Source organism: Bos mutus, chromosome 2 (assembly GCF_027580195.1).
Source record: "Bos mutus isolate GX-2022 chromosome 2, NWIPB_WYAK_1.1, whole genome shotgun sequence".
Taxonomy (NCBI): Eukaryota; Metazoa; Chordata; class Mammalia; order Artiodactyla; family Bovidae; genus Bos; species Bos mutus.
Window position 1 is genome coordinate 78,258,454 of NC_091618.1, and position 23,534 is coordinate 78,281,987.

Below are 23,534 nucleotides of genomic sequence, written 5' to 3' on the forward strand. Positions count from 1 at the left end.
GCTGCAAACTGGCTCAGAGACATCCATTTTTAAACAGCTGACATTAATGATGTATATAGAGAGAACAAAAAACTGTATTTTGCCCATCTCTGTATATTATATTTTCTGCTGAAATCTTTTTGGAAGAAAACTTGTGTATCAAACTTCCTTTTAAGAAGAAATGGCCCCTCTGAAGAAAGGAGGGTGATATTTCCTCATTTAAGTACCTGAATTGTGCCATAAGGTGAGATGTAATTATGTGTCATTAACATATTTTGGTAACGAGTAAATATCCAAAACTGCAACCTTATATTTTACTATACAAAGCTTGATTAATTAACCTGCCATGTAGTTTACTAGTGTCCTTAAAATATACAATAAGAAGTGCAAGTGCAGAAAGAAACAGAGCAATATGAATCTTTCATAGAAGCAAAAAAACAAAACAAAACAAATAAACAAACAAACAAAAACACACTTCATGTTTTGGGCACCAGTGAACAAACTGAAATAATGCCTGGGAGTTTATATGAAGATGTGGCAATAATTCCATTTGCCCGGTGTAAATGAAGTCCATTTAAAGTAGACAAAGTAATTTAAAATTACCTAGAGTACCCTAATGGCTTAGTAATAATCTACTTGCCAAACAGGAGATGTGGATTTGGTCCTTGGCACAGGAAGATCCCTGGAGGAGGAAATGGTAACCTACTCCAGTATTCGTGCCTGAGAAATCCCATGGAGAGAGGGACTTGGTGGGCTATAGCCCATGGGGTTACGAAGAGTCAGAAAGAACTTAGTGATTAAACAGCAACAACAAAGAGTTTTAATAATTGTGGTATTTAAGCGTATGTTTTCATAAACCAACAACATAATATTGTAAAACATAAAACAACTCCCACATATGTGTAGGGCTTAGTATAAAATAGACTACAGAGATTTCTTTATTATTTAACAAGTATCTGTCTATACTCACACATTTTCAATAAAACAAAGTTTCATTTAAAACCCAACACTGCTGTCTACATGTTCTAAAATCCAGTGTGAATAAAGCATGACATTTAAATTCACCATATAAGGCAACTTAGTTTTTGTCTAGTAGGAAAATTTGAAAATACCCTAACATAAGTTCAATTTTTAATATAATCCCATTTAATTCATATTCCTATACTCGTTATTCTGAATGCTAGTAGGTCTCATGACTTGTGTAGTTAAGAAAAAGAGATTTAAGAAATGATCTGTGGAGAATGAAATTGTAAATGCTTGGTGGCAGAGGTTGCCTTAATTTACAGGCCTAGAAAGCATGTAGAAGTATATATTATTGAGGAAAAGGGCATGGGTTTGGGGCCATGAAGATCTAAAATCAGAAGTGATTGCCAGTGTTTTCTAGGTGTGTGATTGGAGACATTCTAGTTAACTTTGTATCTTTGCTTCCTAATATATATACAGGAACTAATAATATGTACCTTGTAGATTTGTTCTGAAGTTTGGCCTTAATGTATTTTACTTATTCATTTATGGCTGTGCTGGGTCTTCACTACTGTGCAGGCCTTCCTACAGTTGCGGTAAGCAGGGGCCACTCTTTGATTGCAGGTTTCTCATTAGCGTGGTTTCTCTTGTTGCAGAGCACAGGCTCTAGGGCATGTGGGCTTCAGTAGCTGTGGCACGTGGGCTCAGTAGTTGTAGCTCCTGGGCTCTAGAGTCCAGGCTCAATAGTTGCTTAGTTGTTCCAAAATATGTGGGATCTTCCTGGATCAGGGGTTGAACCCGTGTCTCCTGCATAGGCAGGTGGATTATTTGCCACTGAACTATCAGGGAAGCCTCAGTTTTAATGTATTTGAATAAAGTAAACAGAAAATAATTGTTGCTGACCTTTTTATTTTTTAATATGTGGCTATGGTATTATACAACCCTAAATGGGGGCACATGGTCTGACTTGTATCTGACAAATGGTACACCCTTTGAAATGGTGGCTGTGCTAGAAAATCTTGATTGTATAGCTGCTCCATATTTAGCTATAGATAAGTAAGTAATAAAATCAAACACTATTTTATGTAATTCTTTAAAAATAAACTAGCTACTATATCAATAATACCTGCAACATATTCTTCAAAACTTTTCATTGTTGGTCTATTGTTGGAGATTATTTTTTGCATGAACATAAGAGTCCTGGGGACAGAGTAGATGAAAAATACTTACGTTGGTGTTTTTAGAAGGTGGGAGACACAATATCAACCTGCTCTGTTTTTAAAGATTCTTTCTCTTCCATTCAAATCTGGTACTCAGGGGAATCTTTCTGGGGAGCCCTAAACCATGAGAGGCTAATAAAACAGAAACTACACTGGAGATTTGCAAATAGTTGACTCTAGAAGACTATTGTCAATTCTTCTCATGGGTGTGTTACACTTTGGATTTTCCCATACACACTGTTCAGATTTTTATTTTCACTGTTAGCCTTGTAAGTGATTACTGTTTCTCTATATTTTTATTTTGTTATTTTATTCATTAAATTCCTATCCCTTTTTAAAAACTATTTCAATTTATTTTTGGTTTTCACAAGGTTTATTTTTTAATCTTCTTGCTCTATTTTAGTCTTCATTGTAGGTTCTTTCCCACTGTATTATCTTTCTCTTAGCATTATGAAATTCCTAGCTTTTTATGTCAATAAAGTTTCATTTTAACTCATTTTCTTTTTACATTGTCTATTTTGATTTATTTTTTTCTTAATAGTTTTGCTATTTTTGTTAAATAATCAAAGAAGTAGAACACCTGGGCAGGCTAAATTTAGTCCTAAGAGCTAAAATATGCCTTAAATAAGAAGATTGGTTTACTTTATCTTCCTCTAATCCTTTCAGGATTCTCCTAGTCTCATATAACGTTCCTCCAAAGCTAAACTGCCAACTCCTAGATGCTGAGTTTGGAAAGGCAATAACATACCCTGACCAAAATCCTCTCTGAATCAACAGTAGGATCAATCACAGGATCACCAACCTATGATATTTGTTTAAAAAGTTTCTAAATTTAAACATATTAAAACATTTACTCATTTTATGCATAGGATTTGAAATCTATAGTTTTTACCCTATGGAATTGTTCTTTATTCTTTAATACATGGAAACAGATCACTGTACAATGACATAGGGATTCAAAGACAGATTTCTATTCAGCAAGAACCACTATAACATGAGGGCCCATGTTGCATTCATAATTTTAAAAATCAGTGACTTTTGAACCATCTAATAGAATTCTTCTGAATGAGAAATAGTAAAGAACTATTAAGAAAAGTGAATTATAATTAAAATCCTCTAGGTTAGGATTTGAGCTTGTGAGGAACTTGTTTTTGGTCCCTACTTCAGAGAATTAAGTCAGTCTTAGGTAAGGTCCAATAATAAGAATATTTAATCAGCATGTCTCTATGAATCTAAAGTAGGTAGTCTCCAGACTGAAGTTTAAGAAACAGAGTCTATAACACTGGTCTTTTGATTTTCCTTCCCTAATTCTGAGCATCAGGGAGATTTTATCCAGGTCAGAGGTTTTGACTAATGGAGTCTGTAGAGAAGAGGCAACTAGTTAGAATTATCTAAGCAAAATGTCACCTCAATATATCCTAGAGGCTATCATTCAGTTGTATTTGATTCCATCTCTTGCTCAACAAGATCTGTTGTTTTCCTCCTGGATTCACATATCTAACACTGAATGAGCAGCCCTTGGGGAAACAATAGTCCCAGGCCAGATTGTCTAAGAGTAGAACTTTGGCAGTGACTTAACCAATTCTGTCATCCAAACCCCCCAAAATCATCATACCAGCCAATGAATACAAACACTATTGACAGACAGAAGTTAAAGTGGTTGCAAACAACTTCATAGGTTGTAGAACACTGGTACTCTAATGCTGAACACAAGTAGTATGGCCAGAACCTCTTTGTCATGACTACATATTTCCCTTAGAGTCAGAAATTTACCAGGACAAAACCCGAAAATATGAAGAGATTCCTATTCTAAAAAATCATGTATTGTAGGTCTGAAATAAAACTTATTGCAAGACTTCACTTTAGAAACAGCACCTTCCAATTCATGGAGATAAATCTGACCTTGCATGTGTGCATGCATGCGTGTGTGCTGTCCCTTCAGTCGTGTCCGACTCTTTGTGATCCCATGGACTGTAGTCCGCCAGCCTCTTGTCCATGGAATTCTCCAGGCAAGAAAGTTTTGGCTGTTCCACTAAGTTATTTACTTTTCTTTGTTTTAGAAAATTCTATGAGATTTTGGTGCCTTTTTAATCTGAATTCATAAGTATTGTTTGCATATAATTTTTTTCGAGTTGGTGCCAACAGGTAATCTTCAATGAGGCACAATGAGGAAATCTGGCCCCTTACATACCAGTTGGTCACATAATGGTCATCACTGAATTGTGCTTCATGGTCAAGACTTTGGTTATTATCAGACAGCACTGGGAGAACCAGCATTATGAATCCAGCTTCTTTAAGCTTTGAAGGTGTTATTGAGAGATTGCCCATTTGTCCCACAGTATGACCCCATAAAGCATGTGAAGACATTTCTTAGAATTTAATCTGAAGAGGGCCCACTGTAAATGCTTTACAAATAATAAGTGAGTAAAATCACACATCTCATCATATTAATATTTCTCAGCAGTGTCTTACAGAAAGGGCAGAGTCAATGTGATAAAATTGGTTTTCCTTTTTATTTTTTGTTTTTAATTGCTGCATCAAGCTTCAGGTGTGAAGAACTGCATTGTTTGAATCAATTTCCTTAGTTCATAGTATAACTTCTTCACTGGTCCAAGTAAAGAGGTCCAAGTCTGTTTTTAGCAAGAGTCCCAGGGTACCATTTTTATTTTTTGTACATTTTAGCCCCCATTCCCAGTTTTATTTCCCTCTTCCAACAAATATTCATTATAACATATCTAGATGAATGTTTCTAATTTCCTTGCTGTTACTAATATGTGTAAATTCCACACACTATAAATAATAATGTTTTTGCTTGCTCTAGGATATTATATTAAAGTATATCCCATCACAAATCTTGTTTGGAAACATTTTTCCTCAATATTATTTTTTTACATCCACCCATGTTGCTATTTACTAGTCAGTTTATTGTTTCTAAGTGTTTGTATATAGCATTTATCATACTAATTTATTCTTTAATGATGAAATTTAGGCTGTCCCTTACATTTTTTGCTATTATGAAGTGTTGTAAATATTATATTTACAGGAACATCAAAGAATTAGAAGTGAAGATACTTTATTTTTTGAAGATGCTATTATTGTCTACATTAAAAAAAATCCAAAGTAATAAGCTAGTAAATTGAAATAAGGGTTATTTTTATAAAGTTTAACAGTATGCATGAATATAAGATCAATATATAAAAAGAAGTAATGCTTTCTTAGTGATTACTATTAAAGTTTTTTTACATCTTCAAATTCTACTCTTCTTTGTTCTAATTTCTATATTATACTTTTCATTTCACAATTTATTTCTGATACATGGGGAAAAAAACTACTTTAATCCAAATTAGGCTTTATCTATTGTTCAGCACAATTCTTGACTTTTTTTTTTTAATTAAAATATATTTTTTATGCTCAAAGTCTCCAAGAAGTTTTTCTATTAATTATTTTTTTATTTGTTGCTAACACCTCCTGCTGATGTTCCACTGATTAAATATCTCCACTTGTTTTTCTGAAATCGTTAGCTTCATTAGTTTGACTCCTGCTCTGTCATCTGTTTCCTTGAATATAATGTCTTCTGTTTGTCTGTAATTTCTGTGGGCCCTGGTATTTCTTGGATGTCTAATAGCTTTTTTCTTTATTAATGTTTACATTCAAGAAATCCTATAGTATTTTGGCTGCTGCTTTTATCTTCATGTCTGCTCTATTTTTAGCAAGAGTTCCAGGGTAACCATTCTATTCCTATATCAAATTGCATCGCCTGTAGTTTCTTGTGTGTCCTTAAGAGCATTTATCACTCCAAGACATCTCATTTTTACCTCTAGGAATTTGAACATTTTCCCTTTTTTTAGCATCTACATATATTGAATGTGGAGAATGGAAATAACAAATTGAACTATCTTTTGTGTTTTAATATAAGAGGAATTCATGGTAGGGTGACAAAAGATTCACCATCAAACCATTGTGAGAGTTAAAGTTGACACTATTAATGGACAGTTGAGCTATTTCAAATCCTGAAAGATGATGCTATGAAAGTGCTGCACTCAATTTGCCAGCAAATTTGGAAAACTTAGCAGTGGCCACAGGATTGGAAAAGGTCAGTTTTTATTCCAATCCCAAAGAAAGGCAACGCCAAAGAATGCTCAAACTACCGCACAATTGCACTCATCTCACACGCTAGCAAAGTAATGCTCAAAATTCTCCAAGCCAGGCTTCAGCAATACGTGAACCATGAACTTCCTGATGTTCAGCTGGTTTTAGAAAAGGCAGAGGAACCAGAGACCAAATTGCCAACATCCACTGGATCATGGAAAAAGCAAGAGAGTTCCAGAAAAACATCTATTTTTGCTTTATTGCCTATGCCAAAGCCTTTGACTGTGTGGATCACAATAAACTGTGGGAAATTCTGAAAGAGATGGGAATACCAGACAACCTGACCTGCCTCTTGAGAAATTTGTATGCAGGTCAGGAAGCAACAGTTAGAATTGGACATGGAACAACAGACTGGTTCCGAATAGGAAAAGGAGCACGTCAAGGCTGTATATTGTCACCCTGCTTATTTAACTTATATGCAGATTACATCATGAGAAATGCTGGGCTGGAAGAAGCACAAGCTGGAATCAAGATTGCCGGGAGAAATATCAATAACCTCAGATATGCAGATGACACTACCCTTATGGCAGAAAGTGAAGAGGAACTAAAAAACCTCTTGATGAAGGTGAAAGAGGAGAGTGAAAAAGTTGGCTTAAAGCTCAACATTCAGAAAACTAAGATCATGGCATCCGGTCCCATCACTTCATGGGAAATAGATGGGGAAACAGTGGAAACAGTGGCTGACTTTATTTTTTTGGGCTCCAAAATCACTGCAGATGGTGACTGCAGCCATGAAATTAAAAGACGCTTACTCCTTGGAAGGAAAGTTATGACCAACCTAGATAGCATATTCAAAAGCAGAGACATTACTTTGCCAACAAAGGTCCGTCTAGTCAAGGCTATGGTTTTTGCAGTGGTCATGTATGGATGTGAGAATTGGACTGTGAAGAAATATGATCGCTGAAGAATTGATGCTTTTGAACTGTGGTGTTGGAGAAGACTCTTGAGAGTCCCTTGGACTGCAAGGAGATCCAACCAGTCCATTCTGAAGGAGATCAGCCCTGGGATTTCTTTGGAGGGAATGATACTAAAGCTGAAACTCCAGTACTTTGGCCACCTCATGGAAGAGTTGACTCATTGGAAAAGACTCTGATGCTGGGAGGGATTGGGGGCAGGAGAAGAAGGGGACGACAGAGGATGAGATGGCTGGATGGCATCACTGACTCGATGGACGTGAGTCTGGGTGAACTCTGGAAGTTGGTGATGGACAGGGAGGCCTGGTGTGCTGCGACTCATGGGGTCACAAAGAGTCGGACACAAGTGAGCGACTGAACTGAACTGAACTGAACTGAAATTGAATATATGGTCTACTTTAATCCTTCTTAGAAAAAATATTGGCTATTGAATGGTTTAATACATTTATAAAGAGAAAAATCATTCTAGGGAAAGGGGCAAGGTGGCACAATGGGAAAACCCTGAGCTCATCTCCTCTCATGGGCACACCAAAATTACAACTATTTACAGAACAACTATTTATGAGAAAGACCAAGTCTATTCATCAGAAAAGATCTACAACTAAAGACATAAAGAAGAAACCACAATGAGATGGGTATGAGGAGTGGAGTCACAATACAGTAAAATTCATAGACTGTGTGAGTGTCCCACAAATGGGAGAATAAATGCAATTGTAATGGTTCCCCCCAAGGAATGAGGGATCTGAACCTCAGCCTGGGGGTCCTGCACTGGAACATAAGCCCCTAGAACTTTGGCTTTAAATGGCAGCAGGGCTTACTTTCAGGAGATGTAGAGGGCTGTGAGAAATAAATACTCTACCCTTAACTAGTGCACACAAAGTCTCGCACAATCCAGGATCAAGTGCAAAAACAATTATTTGAAAGGAGCCTGGATCAGATCCACCTGTTGAACTTGGAAAACCTCCCAGAGAGGCAGGCAGCGATTGGAGCTCAACCTGGGGACACAGATACTGGTGGCAGCTATTGTGGGGAGCTCCTTCTACCTTTGGACACCTGCTGTCAAGGTCTTTTTAGAATCCTCCCTCTAGCTTACTAACCTCCAGACTAGCCCCAGTCCAACCCAATATCCTATAAGCACCAGTAACTGGAACACTTCAAGCCAAGCAACTAACGAAGTGGGGACATAGCTTCACCTACTAACAGGCAGGATGCGTTAAGACCTTCTGAACCCACAGCCACCACTGGAGATGGCCTGCCTACCAGATGGTCAAGAACACAGCCCTATACATACAAGTAGTAGACCCAGGACCCCCAGAGCCTTGCAGCCAGAAACCCTGAGACCCAGATCCACTCATCAGTACGTGGGCACTGGCCCCAGAACATCCCAGATCCTGGAACCAACTACAAGCCAGCTGGCTCTAGCATTTGGACCAGCCTTACCCAGCAGTGGGCAGGCATCAGCTCCAAGACACCCTGGGCTCAGACCCTACCCATTAGCAGGCCAACACCAGCTCTGCAATACTTTTGATTTATTGGTCAGCCACCCAAAGGTCCAGCCTACCCCACTCAGCAGTGGGTCAACACCAGCTTTGGGACACCTGAGAACCCACAACCAGCTGTGTGAAGAACCAGTCCCAGTCAGCAGCAGCTCAACATTAGATCCGGAATCCCCAGTCCCACAACCATCTCAGATCCCAGCTCTTCATACCAGTGAGCCAGTACCAGCCCTGGGGTCTCCAAGGGTTCCATAGCCAATTGCCTCATAACTCAGCCCCACCAACCAATGACCAGCAGCCTCTGCAAAAGGCAGAGCCCAGTCAACAGGACCAGGAGCTAATATTCAAAATATATAAACAGCTTATACAACTCAGTGTCAAAAAATCAATCAACCTGATTAAAAACATGAGCAGAAGACCTAAGTAGACATTTTTCCAAAGAAGACATACAGCTGGCCATAGGTACCTTAAAAGGTGCTAGACATCGTGAATCATCAGAAAAGTACAAATCAAAACCACAGTGAGTTACCACCTCATGTCTGTAAGAATAGTTACTATCAAAAAGACCACAAATAACAAATGTTGGATAGAATGTGGAGAAAAAGGAACACTTGAACCCTGATACTAATACAATATTTTAAATCAACTATACCTCAATAAAAAAACATCATTTTATCTAATGACTTGTCATGCAAATATTTGTTATATATGCTTTACAGTAATAATTTTTGTTGAGAAAACATGGAGATGTATTAAGTATGGTTTAATTTTAGTGAAAAAAAGTATTTAATGAAATTCGGGGATTACTTTGCCTTTTTTTCCTTTCAAATGGGGGAGTGATGAATGATGTAGTGTATCATTGACTTGATCCTGTCATAAAACTCTCTGTTTTATGTGTTTTTTTTTCACATTAATTAAGTCTACTGAGGATAATATTTTTATCTATAATGACAGAAAATAGTTTCCCAATGATAACCTATGTTAGCAAATTAGCTATTTTTTTCTTGTATTTCTGTTAAAAAATAAAAAGAACCAGAAACTGGTATAAGAATTGGACTAGAAATGATTAATTGGAGTTCCAAGAAAGCTCACGTTCTCTGAGAGGACATTAGCCATTGTCGTAAAATGCCGATCTATACCTTTGATTCTGATTTAATGAGGGTTATATGTCATGCTCTGTGGTAGCCAGAATAACGGCACCCCAAAGTTGTCTACTCCGTAATCCCCAAAAGAGGAACATGCTACTTCACATGGCAAAATGGGTTTTTCAGACTTTAAAATTTTTGAAGTGTGAAGATAATCATGGATTATGTGGGTGATCCCAAAATAATCATGAATTTATTTAAGGAGGCAGGAGAATCAGATTCAAAGGAGATGTGACAATGGAAGCAGAGCTCAGAGAGTAACAAGATATGAACATGCTAAGCTTGTGGCTTTGAAGATAAAAGAAGGGATCAGGAGCCAAGGGATGCCAGCAGCTTCTACCAGCTGGGAAAAGTAAGAGACATTCTCCCCTGGAGACTCCAAAGGGGTGAGGCCTGGCTTACACCTTGAGTTTAGGGCTTCTGACCTTCTGATAATAAATCTGTGTTGTTTTAAAGCACTCAGTTTATGGTGATTTAGTACAGCAGCGGTAGGAAACCAATACATGTAGCTATCCTTGGAAAACTTTCATAAAATATATCATCTTGGCATTTAACATGAGTTTTACTGAATTATTCCTTTGTTTCTCTCACCCAGAATGAAAGTATAATATTTAATACAGGATTAAATATATATCAATATGATGGTTTCGTCTCCTAAGTCATGTCCGACTCTTTGTGACCCCATGGACGGTGGCCTGCCAGGCTCCTCTGTCCATGGGGTTCTCCAGGCAAGAATACTGGAGTAGGTTGCCATTTCCTTCCCCAGGGGATCTTCCCAACCCAGAAATTGAACCCGGGTCTCCTGCCTTGCAGACAGATTCTTTACCAACTGAGATATAAGGGAAGTGCCATATATCAATATATATTACCTAATAACATATAATTAATTATATTTTATACATTATCCTCAATTTATGTTTTATTTTATATCCTTATATTTATGCCTATTTTCCATATTTATTTTTAGTATTCTGTACTTCATAAATAGATACCATGTTATACAAACATACAACTAATTATATATCATGCGCCTGCTCAGTCCCTCAGTTATGTCTGACTCTTTGCAACCCCATGGACCGTAGCTTGCCAGGCTCCTCTGTGCATGGGATTTCCCAGGCAAGAATATTTGACTAAGTTGCCATTTTCTCCTCCAAGGTGTCTTCCTGACCCAGGGGTGAAATCTGCATCTCCTGTGTCTCTTGCATTGGCAGATGAATTCTTCACAACTGAACCACCTGGGAAGTTCAATTATATATTAAGTATAAATAAATGTACTGTCACTGAGTCATGTATATTTTGGGAACTTGCCTTTTGTTGCTATAATTGAACTCAAACTAACTTATGAGGCAGTATTTATACCAATGACAGATAAATTAATTTTGTACTCACATTTTCTTTTTTTTTAAAATTCCCAACAGGGTTTTAACCACAGAGTGTACAATGGGGTATTAATATAACTCCCAAATGTATTTCTAAATTCTCTAATTCTTATATCCCAATCCTCTCCTCTAAGAATTTCTAAGATGTTCTTGCATTCTCATTGCTTTTCTTGAAGGGGGGAAATTTGCCCATCACAATTTCTTCCTCACTCTGGTTTATGGCATCATTTCAAAATTCTAAGTCCTTTAGGATTTCCTCATAATATGCAAAGTCACATCTTGAGAATTCCAAAAATCCTTTACTCTATTAAAACTGAGCTCTTTCTATAAAAAGTGCTTTGTGACTTTTATTTTTTTCTTTCTCCATGCATACCAAAATATCTATTTGGAAATTATAATGTCTTTTTTGGTTTAGGCTGGTCTGCAGTCCTCCTTGAGTCAAAAAATGCTGTTAGAAACAAGAAACAAAACCTTGGTTCCTTTCTCAAAAGATCTTGCTATACTACATCTATTATGTGGCTCACTCACCCCAAGAAAAAAGGCTCAACCCTTGTATGGTGATGCCCCTTCTATATACCCTCAGTATCGGAGAAAGACAACTAGAGCCAAGAAGCTTTAGAGCCTTTCTCTGTCATCCTTTGTTCTGGGAAATATTTCTACTTAAGCAAGTAGGCTGTTGTTTTACAGCACAAAGATATTTTCCTTTATTGTAAGAGCCTGTGTGATTTTCTTTGTGGTTTTCAACTAAATGTATCAGAAGAAATTGTTGATGCAAAGAACTCTTAGTCAGGTCTTAGCCTCCAATACCACTAGGACTCCTGACTACCAATACCACCACTTGCATCTCAGTATTTCACATTTGCTTTTCCAGATAGTCAATTTTCGATTCCCGGTTGTATGGATTAGTATCCCTATTATGGACTGAGTGAGAGCCCTGGGAATGAGTTCCCTGGCATCCAATAGCTTTTTGGCAATCTAGAATAGTCATTATGTATAAATCATGCTGGAAGCTTTCCCAGGAGGGTATGGATTCACTTATAGAATGTACAGGAAGATAAAGTGTCTATAAGCCTAACACAAGTGGTTATAAGCATTGCTGAACATCTCCTGAAATAAAACTCTCCACCAGTCTATCCTGTGTGACTCATTAATATCAAGCTGTGGAAACAAGTATATAGTGAGAGAAGAGCATAGATCAAAGAGGAATGTTTTGGTTATAATTTAAACATGCAAAGAAGAGACTGGGTTTGGGTGATGCCAAGGATGGCGGAGTATGAGGGTGGAGAGTCTTGGTTTGCTAAGGGATGACACTGGAATACTCAGTATGTGGTAGAGGAATGAATAAAACAGAGACATAGGTCATCCAATGGAGGATGGAGAAGTTCCAGATTTCAGTGATTAAGTAGTCACTCTTGAAGCATGATGGGTTTTGATAAAACATGCTCCCCTAAAATTACAGAAATGAAGTACACTAATGAGAAGTCCTCAAGACATCAATATTGCAGAAATGTTGTCATGAACTCTCTTTGGGGACTGGATGAAAATATGTATTGAAACCAATGTGGGTAGAGTCAGGAACTCAGCTGAGCTGGGAGAGAAAGCACTGAGCTGCCAGGTGTCAGGAGCGGCCATTTAAAGCAACAAGCCAAAGATGAAAGACTTAATCACTTTCATTACTTACTGAGATGGTATGGGTAAGAGTCTAAAACCAGAGAAAATACTGACCCCTCCTTTTCCATTTTTCCCCAGGGAACAGCACACTGGCAGAGGTCTCTCTTGAACGTTTCCCGGCGAGATTTATCAAGCAACTTTACGGAGTCTAGATTTGGAAGAAGAGGAAGGAGGGCTAAGTGTGGAAAAGTACTGGATACGGAGTCAGAGTGATGAAAACTGTCTTCAAGATTTCCTCCTTTTCCTTCTGCCCTCATATGGAAGTCTCAGCAGAGATGCCTGAATAAGACCTCTGCCCATGGCCACAGATAGAGACAGAAGAATGAAAGTTATCTAGGCTGGGGTGCAAACACCTGTAAGAGCCTCATGTCCTTGATGACCCCTCTCTTCAGAAGTGGTGATGAACTGTCAAGCACTGAGTTTGTGTGAGAAGCACAGCTTTCCCAGTGAGGTCTCCCAGCTTCAGCCTTTGTAGTCACCCATGTCAGGCCTGAAAAATCAAATACACATTTTTAATCAAGAACCAGGCTCCTCAGATAGTAGATGCTACTTTAAATTATCCCTTTGACAATCACTTAAAGTAACTAAAATGTAAATAACTAACACCTTTTAATTTGATTCCAATTGGCTTAGCCTGGGAGTAGTCTATGGACTTATAAGAGTGACATTTGATACTTATCTTTGGGTAGCTATAAATTACGGAGTCTATTTAGGGGTATCTTATGATGACAAATATTTGAATGAAAAGTGACATCTAATATACTAATATTTTCCATATTTGGATTTGAGGAATCTAATAAACATTGCTTAAAATGTTTCAAATTTATTGTGATCTCCATTAAAATGAATATTTTTGCTACCTTTATCACTGAAGCTGCATTCTCGTTTCAAGCACCATTATAAGCAATATGCTAGGTGTTCACTAGCATATATGCAGGAAAGGAGTATTAAATATTAAGTGAATATATTGTTTGCCATTTGCCTTTGTGTCATTCAGATGAACACCCTTCAAGCAGGATAGTCAAGGGCAATGGTTTATTAGTTTAGGCTACAAATTGTAAAGATTAGAACTGACAGAAACCCAAGGCTCAGTAGAGGACACTTTGTCCATACAGAGTATTGACTTTAGTTCTGGTTTATCTCTGAGGATTTCTTGAAAATATTGTAACCAAGGACTCCCTTCACTGGCTATGGATCACCAGAGCCCACCTTAAAAAATTCTAAGGGGATAACATTGTGAAAAATGGCTTTTGCCAAGATATATTCAGAATAGAGCTTTAACTGATGTATTGGTCTTTGCAAAATATACCTCACTGGGTAAGCATGGTTTGGAGCAAAAGCTGAAACAGTTTTTCTCATTTCTTTTAGTCTAAACTGAACACAGTATTGCCAAATTTTTGAAAGCTCTCAGTTGTTCAAAAGTCTTAAGTAATGCTGCATTTGAAATATCCAGCTGTCAGAATAATTGGGAGTTGATGCCTTTAGCCAAACTGTAACAAATATAATTTTCAATTACTTAAGTTGGGATTTTTTTTTCTTCCAAAAATAGGCTATCTGGTTGTTTTGTGACCACAGGACCAACTGCGATGTGTAGCCCAGTGGTTTTGCAGGTCCTAGGTTTTCTGACTTTTGTAGGTTTCCTAATTCCTCCATTCCTCTTGGGTGTCATTTCTCAGGACAATCAAACAACCTGCTTGAAGCATCGCCTCTTTCATCGAGGCTGTAAATCTGAAAATCAGATCTCCAAACCTGTCAGAAGTGTGTGTAAAATAAGAATACCTATTTTCTGAGTGAAGGCTTGAGGGAATCCTTTTTGACTAAGCGACACTATTTTGACTACCCACAGGTCATTTTTGCTTTGCTTTGTCATATTTGTTAGACAGGTGGGGCTCCTTGGTATTTGAATTCTAGCCAGAAGGGATGTTACTATATTTTTCTGGATTGCCCTTCTTATTTCACGTTGAGATGAAGGAGTTTAACTGCTACAAGCTAGTGGAAAACAGGAAAGAGTTCAGTTTCCTGTATTTGTATCTGAATTTTACCACCAAGACAGAGATTCCAGACCCTTAAATCTCATTAGGACTTTCTAGAAAGTTTTAAAATACACCTTTTTGCTTAGCTTCACCTCAGTTTCTCTGAGTGTGGGGCCTAGGCTTAAGATGTTTTCAAAATTCCCAGTTGGTTCCCTAATGAATGGGAGGTTGAGAGTCACAGATTGAAGGCAAGTTAATTATGTTTTTCAAAATCAAGTTTCCCATCTATATGACAAAAACACTAGATTACATAATGACTCCTAATACTTTTGGTGGGGTGAGGGCTCAAATCTCAATTCATTCTTTAAACAAAATCTTACACTTGGGGAAATACATGAAGACCAACCAAATGAACAAAGGAAAGGCTATTTATTCAGAGCTTGCTATATAGCAAGGGAGTCAGCATCTTCACCTATATTTTTGCAGAACCTCAAAGGCAGGCCTAGGACTGGGAAAACTTTGTGGTGAAAAAGTTAACCCTCTAATCAAAGCATGCTCTGATTAGGGGCTTGTTGTCCTGAGGACAATGTAGGTGGGATAGCTAGAAGTGAGCAATCCTATGTGATTGGTTAGTCATGTATATTTGCTTTTGTTTTCTTTCTGGTTGATCCTAAGTTGAGAGTAGAGAAAAAATTAGAGAAGCTGAGGGAGAGTAATCAAATCTTGGCCATTTTGGGCCAATTATTACAGAAGCTATTGCTTCCTGGATTGTCACTAGACACATAATTGGGCATCCTGTAAGTCTAATTTTATAGCAGCAATTTAAATATTTGGTATAAAACTCTCCCATTTAGATCAGGTTGAAGGAGTCTCACTCCTTCAATCAAAGCAGCTTAGTAAGATATTTTCTGAAATAAGAGCTTTCTACCTCTAAGACAACTGCTACAAGTCCCCTTGATTATGGAAGCAAATATAGTTTACTTGCTTTTCTCATATTTTTCCTCTACTTATCTGTTTAAATCTAATATGTAAAATAGATATATTCAGTTAAAATCACCAAATAGAATCACATACTTTAATGAAAAATTGCTCAAGACCAAGAATATTGCTTAGTCATATTTTTTATAAGTCTGAATTTGAAATTCGTGGAAGTAAGATTTTTACCCATGGCTTTTTCCAGGAAAATAAAGTTCTCTTGTAACAGAGTTATATGTGTGTATTTTTCCCTAGTTGGGTTCTGAAATTCTTAAGAGTAGATATTTATCTTTCTTTTCCCAATGTCAAGCATAGTAAATTGTATAGAATACATGGTTAGTTTATATAGAATAAGTGCACTGAAAATCTCTTATCCTTTCTTAATATACTGTTGTCAGCATTTTATCTGTATTATCAGATTAGTCTCTGATAATAAATGCTATTAATATGGACACAAAACCTCACTTTCTATTAAAGTCATTAACATTCAGAGAAAAGACAGTTTCTTTACTAACTAAATCTTAAATATTTTAGAACTATTCTATGTCTAGAGAAGGGCCCAGAAATTGCTGAAAAATAAAAATAATTGGTTACATAACCATTTAGATGCCCCAAGCTTACTGAATAATAACTCTGAATTTTATCCTCTTTTCCTCTGCAAAGAGAGGTCAGCGGCTGTGGAGTCAATTTGACTCCAAAGACTGTCTCCTAGCCTCTTGTGATAACTTATGCTCTAGTCTCATGACTAGAGATGCAAGTTGACTGACAGATTTTTTTCCTTTATTGCACATAGACTAGAGGCCTATGTCAATTTAGAATTTCTTACCAAAACTTCAATATGTTTAGAGTACACCTCTAGCTTTTGGTAATTTATTCAAAATGAAAACAAATGGATTCCCCAAATTATCTATTTTCAGATTTCATAAGGTATTATGTGCATTCATTTAAAAGCAAACAAGCAAATGAAAAAGTAAACTTGAACAACAAAACTAAAATATGGTTCTCTACTAGGAGTACTTTTTTATGTATTTGTTCTATTTCACTTTTGTTATTTCTATTGGGTAAAAGACAGCTTCATAACTGAGTACATAAAAGAAAAATAAAGTTTAAAAAAATCATGAACTGGTCCTAAATATATATGTATACTAGCAATCATTATAAAATGTGTAGTCTAAAAAAATGAAGTGTGTGAAATAAAATCAGACTTAAACTTCCATTTTACAGTAAAGGACCAAGTTAGAGATCTTCAATTTGGAAAATTTCTGGTATAATTTCATTTAGAACATTGTCAAATGTTTATTATATATAATATATATGTTGTATATATAACATGTATATATGGGAGAAGGCAATGGCACCCCACTCCAGTACTGTTGCCCAGAAAATCCCATGGATGGAGGAGCCTGGTAGGCTGCAGTCCGTGGGGTCGCTAAGAGTCAGACACGACTGAGAGACTTCACTTTCACTTTCCACTTTCATGCATTGGAGAAGGAAATGGCAACCCACTCCAGTGTTCTTGCCTGGAGAATCCCGTGGACAGAGAAGCCTGGTAGTCTATAGTCCATGGGGTCGCACAGAGTTGGACACGACTGAAGCGACTTAGCAGTAGCATATATATATATATATATACACACACACATACACAATAACAATGTATAGCTTTTCTGAGGGTTAATTGCCATCAAATAGAACCATAAAAATATTACAACTTGCAGCAAGCACTCTTGGCTAATCATCAAATATTCTTAAGCCTCTAAAGAAGTAACTCAGAAATTATGAGAGGATAATTTAGTTCAAATGAATATAAGACTTTTTTTGTGCACTCATTATAATTTCATTTATCCTTCTTAGAAATTATTTTTCAGGGAACCAAGATAGGTAGCCCAAGAGGAAAAAACAGTGGTAAAATCAGGTGCTCTGAGCTCAGTATGAAGGTGAAGAGGTGAGAACTGCCTAGAGGTGGTGAGAGTCTCTGCCTCTGTCGAGCGGAGCACAGAAGGATCGACCAGGCACGATGGTGTCTTCTGCTTTACAGCTGCAGCCAGGTGTCTTTTCAGAAACAGGAAGGAATGCTCTCACCACCTTGGCAGGCAGCTTCTGATATGGCTTCCACCTATCTCTGCTTCCTTGTGTTCATACTGTGTCATCAATCCCATCCCTTTGAGTGTGGGCTGACCCCAGAGACTTGTTTCTAACAAGCATGATCTCACCAGATAACATATCTGCTAGTGCCTTGACCTTAGACTTTCCAGCTTCCAGAACTATGAGAAATAAGTGTTGCTTAAGTCACCGAGTCTATGGTATTTTGTTATAGCAGCTTATACAGACTGAGACAGGTTATACCAAGACTGTGGCTTCCTCTTTGGGCACCTTCTCTCATTCTCTCATTCACATGATCTGACGAAAACAAGCTGTCAAGTGATGAGCGCTATGGAGAGGCCCCCATAAGCAAGGAACTGAAGCTTTCAGCCCATGAACCAATGAAGAACTGATTCTACTAATAATAAAGACATAAGAGAGATTTTGGAAGCATATTCTCCTCCAGGAATAGTCTTAAAAAGGCCACCGAACCAGCTGGTTCCTTGATTGCAGTCTTGTGAGAGACCCTGAGCCAAAGGACCCTAGTAAGCAGCAAGATTCCTGATCTACAGAAACTTTGTGGAAAAAAAAAAAAAAAAATATATATATATATATATATATATATATATATATTGCCTTAAAATAAGACTTGAGGGACCTCCTTGATGATCCAGTGGTTAGGACTTGGCACTTTCATTGCTCTGACCCAGTTTCAATCCCTGATCTGGGAACTAAGATCCTCAATCCATGCTGTAAGACTTGAGTTTCATAAAGTCAGAAATCAGATGTTTAGTAAGGCCAAGGATGGATCATGTTTTGCTGTCAACATGCTTGTGCCATGTAGACAAGCAGAGTTCACCTAGGCCAGTCTCAGAGAAAGGAAGAGGTAAAATCCTCTCCCTACTCCCACCTTTTTTTTTTTTTCTTGTAACTTTTTATTTAAAGTAATGCAAAATAAAGAAGTGTAACAGTGTCAGCAGCACTTGCCACTGGATATTACAACATATGAATATCTAATCACTTCAATATGGAATCTGTCAAATTTTACTTGCTATAAATTCTTTGTGTTCTGAAATGGAAATGAATGAGAATTGTTGTTCTTTAAGTTCTGCAAAGTGAGAGTGGCTTGATTTGAACAGTTTGTTGCATTCAAGCTGTAATCGCTCTCTGCAGGGAATTTCTGAGGAAGTGATAAAAACATAATCCCTTACTTAACCTCATTTCTTTGCCACCATTAATGTTTCAATATAAACCTGAGAGCCAGTGAATTCCTCTGAGTCTCATCATTTACACTTATTTTGATAGGATTAAAACTAGCTCATGGTTGATTTTTTCACATTTAAGTGATACAGGGGCTAGCAGAGGTAGGCATATTGAAATCATAGAGATGTGATAGCTTAACAATGGAATATATATTCATATATATATATATATATATATATATATATTTTCTCCCTAGTACACTTTGAGGGTCTGGGACTATGGTAATTTAGTGGTAACTAAGACTGACACAATCTCATTCCTCATGGAGTTTTCACTGTTATTTAGTAGAAAAAGACGAGGATTCTTTGTCAGACAGACCTGGGCCTTCATTCTGTTTTCTACATATATTACCATGTCATGCAGCATTTCTTAACCTTTCCAAACTTTAATTTCTTCTTCTATAAAATGAGGATAATAAAAGTTCTTCTAGAAAGAAATTGCTAAAGGGTTAAGAGAGGTAACAATTGCAAAGTTCTTTGTACAGAGATCATAGCAGCATTTAATAAAGGGTAAGTACTGTGCTGATGCTGATGTCCTTATCGTTACCTGTATCACCACCATCATTCTCAGAAGATGAAACACTTTTTCCCTGTTCCTAATTTCCAGAAAGAAGAGTTACCCCAGTGTACACTGCATGTCTCTCTTTTTTAGCTCTCCGCCTTTGGGAAATTGTAATAATTTATTGTTAATTTAGCAAATGTGATAAAATGATACAAGATCCCTGGATCAGAGAGTCAGGTCATTCATTACAGAAAGAAGAGCAGAGCAGCACCTGACCTTGGTTCCCCACAACCCAGTTCTCAAAGGGCAGTGTGGTAAAAACCAGGGTGACCTACGCATCTCAGGTGAGGGCTCCTGACATTAGGAGATTCTGAACTTGTATGGACTGCCAAAACATCTACCCTGCTTGGCTCTGGTGAGTGGAAGCAACCATCTCTGGGAAGGGGAAAGAGGGTGTCGTAATTATTACCCTGGAATGTATGTCTTTAAAGCCCACTGGAGGAACACACCACCCCTAACTTCCAAGGCTCTTCACTGTTCAAACATGTCTTTCACTGAGAAGGCCCTGACCATGCAGGGACATGAAAAACCCATGGAGAACTCTCTCTTAACAGTCACCTCTTAGTGAATTGGGAAGGAATAAATTCTCATGTTGGGCTCAGCTCTGCCTTTTTTCCTCAGAAAGTGGGTCTTCCTTGGGAGCATTGAAGCACTAGAGAAAATATGAGTCAGGAGAGTTAATTCGTGTGCCTGTCCCTGTGATTCAGGCAACAGGTTCAGTAGACTGTCACACAACATGACTATAGCAATGATGTCATATTGATATTTTGCTTCTTCTTTCATGTTTCTGTTCTCTTACTCAGTTGTTTAGGATCCTGTTAGGAAAGAAAGGTGTAAGTTTTTCAGGCTTCCTAAGAAATCCTATCAATTATTACGATCTCATAGAGCAGTTCATGGCTTCCTGGTGGCTCAGACGGTAAAGCGTCTGCCTGCAATGTGACAGGCCCCGGTTCGATTCCTGAGCCAGGAAGATCTCCTGGAGAAGGAAACGGCAACCCACTCCAGTATTCTTGCCTGGAAAATTCCATGGACAGAGGAGCCTCGTAGGCTACAGTCCATGGCGTGGCAAAGAGTCGGACACGACTGACCAACTTCACTTTCACTTTCTTTCTTAGAGCAGTTCATAGTGGAGCATCGAGGCAACTCATTTTATTCAGTATGATTTAAGACACAGAAGTATAGTTTAGAAAACATTCTATCTCAAATTATGAAAATGAAAGTGATATGTCAATGAGTGAGTTTTAGGTGTTCAACAATTTTTGCTTATGTGTATCAATTAATTTCCAGAGGTTGGAGTTTTTTTAAAAGGGCTTTGTTTGGATGACCCTCATATAAATGTTTTTGTTGTTGTTGTTGTTTGAATTTTTTTTTCTTTTTAAAAAAAATTATTTATTTTTTAATTGAAGGATAATTGCTTCACAGAATTTTGTTGTTTTCTGTCAAACATCACTAACTTCTTTCTAGTTATCTGGTTTGTTGCAGGGTCCATTATTTAAGCAAATACCAGGGTGGCCTTGCTTTCTGTGTGGCAATAGGAAAGAGCTCTCTGAACAATTGAGTCAAGCTGAAGCTTGGAAAATAACCAGGAATTGGCCAAGCTAGTAGAGTCGGACACGGCTGAGCGACTTCACTTTCACTTTTCACTTTCATGCATTGGAGAAGGAAATGTCAACCCACTCCATTGTTCTTGCCTGGAGAATCCCAGGGACTGGGGAGCCTGGTGGGTTGCTGTCTATGGGGTCGCACAGAGTTGGACACGACTGAAGCGACTTAGCAGCAGCAGCAGCAGCAGTAGGGATGGAGTGAGAAGATTCTAAGCAAAGAGATGAGCAAAGGTGTAAGCCCTGAAATGGAAAAGGACTTGGAAAAGATATTGGTCTGAAAAAGGCCAATGTGGCCAAACTTCTGGCAGAGGAAATGGAGGACACCAAAATGAGGCTTGAGAGGATGGCAGAAGCCAGATCCTACAAGGTCTGTGAGTTCAAGAGGAAAACGGTGCCCTTTATCTTTAGAACCATTAAAGTGTCTGAAGGAGGACATTGTGATTATTAGATAATAGATTTCAGGAGAACAGGAATTGGTGAGACCAGTTAGCAAGTTAATGGCAGCTGTACAAGCAAGAAATTAAATTAGCCTGGGCAGTGTAGAGGGCAGCAGAGACAGAGTAAAGCAAGTAGGTTTCATATACATTTAGGAAGAAGGACTGTATTTATTTATTTATTTTTTATTGTCCAAACTGAATCCTGTGTTCTATATACCTGAGAAGCACCACTAAATGTTCACCAGTCACATGGAAACCATCACCTATAGAACATTTTCAATTTACTGAGTCTTCTGTTTTTTCAGAAAGCCAAAGAGAAACTGCATAGAATACTGTTTCTCAAGTAAATGTAAGCTCAAACTAAATCACCCCTAGCAGGTAACTAATTAAACAATTATTTAAACAATTATTGTAAATCTACACTTTTCCTGATTAGCAGTCAGACGTGGAATGTAGGGAGTTTATTTTGGTATGTAGAATGTTTCCCATGGGGAGAAAAATGTAAAGTGTCTGGAGGTCATAAAATTGGCTACCATTCAATTCAACAAGAGACACCATTTCGGCAATGCAAATGATGTCCATATGACTCCTCCATTAGCTAACAGCTGTTAGGAAAAGGCCTAAGACTTTCTTTCTAGCACTGAATCCAATTAACTTGTAAAATTCTGACTTACTAAATTAGTCTATGGCCCACATTTTGAAGAGTTTTAAATAATTACTCATTCCTGCTGGAGAAGCTCAAGTTTTAAAGAGTTATTTAATTGAGTGGCATTCATCCTCATACTTAGAATTCCTACCAGGAGTGCTGTGGTTGTGATAAATCCACTATAAATTGATTCCTATTCCATTCCTAATATTTCTTCTAAAGCTCCAGGGATTACAAGTTTTAGCTTAAGGAAGTGACCAGTAAATAGGGCTCAGGATAATCAGATTTTAGTTTTAAAAAAAAAAAAGTATTGTGAAATGATCTGTTTATATATTATTTAGTCAAAAACCCTTATTGAACACCCACTGTCCATATGGCATTATGCTAGGCTCTGAAAATATAAGAAATTCAAGAAACTTTTAGCTTATAAAGGTAAACAGATATATTTTCAAAAATCATGATAATTGTTTTGGGATTAATTTAGAAGTATGCTGATGGTACAGTGGTGGAACAAAGGAAAAAGTGATCATTTATATCTGAGGAAGAAAGAGAATGTTTCTAGTAGCCTGTCATTTGAGCTACATACTGAAACAAGTGGATAGTCATTAAGTATGAAGGGGAATTGGAGAAGGCAATGGCACTCCACTCCAGTACTCTTGCCTGGAAAATCCCATGGTGGGAGGAGCCTGGTAGGCTGCAGTCCATGGGGTCGCTAAGAGTCAGACACGACTGAGCGAATTCACTTTCACTTTCACTTTTCACTTTCATGCACTGGAGAAGGAAATGGCAACCCACTCCAGTGTTCTTGCCTGGAGAATCCCAGGGACAGGGAAGCCTAGTGGGCTGCCGTCTCTGGGGTCGCACAGAGTCGGACACGACTGAAGTGACTTAGAAGCAGCAGGATGAAGGGGAATAAGGATACATTCAAGACAGAAGAATCAGCATATGCAAAAGCATAGTATTGTGAAGCAATGCACACTTTTGAAAGGAAATGCAGTTTTGGCTTGAATATAAGGTATGCAGAGTGCAGCAATAGAGGCCTAGGAGTAAGCAGGAGCAAAATCAGAAAAGCCTATGTAA